This window comes from Clarias gariepinus, chromosome 7 (assembly GCF_024256425.1).
Source record: "Clarias gariepinus isolate MV-2021 ecotype Netherlands chromosome 7, CGAR_prim_01v2, whole genome shotgun sequence".
Lineage (NCBI taxonomy): Eukaryota > Metazoa > Chordata > Actinopteri > Siluriformes > Clariidae > Clarias > Clarias gariepinus.
Window position 1 is genome coordinate 22,731,144 of NC_071106.1, and position 1,204 is coordinate 22,732,347.

General features: G+C 38.9%; 1 long non-coding RNA gene across 1 annotated transcript; it reads right to left on the reverse strand.

Annotated features, from left to right (window-relative positions):
* Positions 1-207: 207 nt before the first annotated feature.
* On the reverse strand, positions 208-911 carry LOC128527398 (uncharacterized). The gene is made up of 3 exons (XR_008360870.1): positions 749-911; positions 360-642; positions 208-266 (listed from the first exon to the last, which is right to left on the reverse strand). It is a non-coding gene; the product is annotated as an uncharacterized LOC128527398 (long non-coding RNA).
* Positions 912-1,204: the final 293 nt, after the last annotated feature.

Below are 1,204 nucleotides of genomic sequence, written 5' to 3' on the forward strand. Positions count from 1 at the left end.
TATGATGGTTAGTGTTAACTGTTTGGTACAAAAATACCATTTTTACAAAGGTTTGTAGAGTTAAACAAGATGTATACTCTTTTGCAAGAGAACTAAAATGTTTTGATAATTGGGTGAAAGGTTTTCTTATTTGTGTGTAGAGTTTTGCAAAAATAGCCAATAGTTACAAAAAATGTGCTTAAGCAATCAGAAAAAACTGTAAAACCTGCCTCATCTACATAAATCAGTTCATGACCCATGGCATCTGCCTCTAGCTCCATCACTCTCTGGAAAAGACAAAACAAATGCAGCACAGCAGGTTCATACACAGCACTACAGGATGGACTTCCACATTCAGTACCAATGATATTATAGCTTACCTGAACATATTCATATCGCAGTTGTTTTATGCGCTCACTGTTTCTTTCAAAAGGGACTCTGTAAATTTGTTTCATTCTTATTCTATTTCGTGCCAGTACACGAGATAATGCAGAGATGCTCACGTAGTTTATGTTTTGGAATGTGATGGTATCCTCTATTATGCGCTGCTGTATTTCTCGCAGCCTAATGGAATTATTGGCCAACACCATATTGACTATATGAGTCTCTTGTTCTTCAGTGAACATTCTTTGTCTGCCCCCAGATGCTGGATTTCTAGCAACTCTGTAAAGTAACAAATTCAGTTTTTACATGTCAAGTACTGTATTGTTTTTCATTAGGGTATGGTGCTACTAGAAAACTTATTGTAGTATGAAGTAACTGTACTAACCGATTCTCATTTCGAAATGTCCTTATGATACTTGCTACAGTGTAGCGGCTGAGGTTAGGCTGAACCCGTTGGCCAGCTTCCCTTAGGGTCATTCCATGGTTGATTACATGGTCTACTATTGTTGCTCTGATGTCATCAGGAATTCTGATTCTTCTTATCCTTCCTCCTTCCTATTCACCTCCTTGTCCTCTTCCTCTAAATTCACCTCCTAGTCTTTGTCCTCCTCCTCTTCCACCTGCTCCTTCACGTCCTCGTCCTCTTCCTCTTCCTCGCCCTCCTCTAATTCTCACTCTTCTCAGTCAGCCCTCCATTGTTCTCCACATTGAAAGCTTACCTGTGGCTTATTTACAGTGCTCAAGCTGATTGCAAAGTGAACTAATTATATAAAACTGTTTTCACATGTGCAGTGTGGTCAAACAGTTACACAAAAAGTGTAAAAAATGTCCATAAATGTGT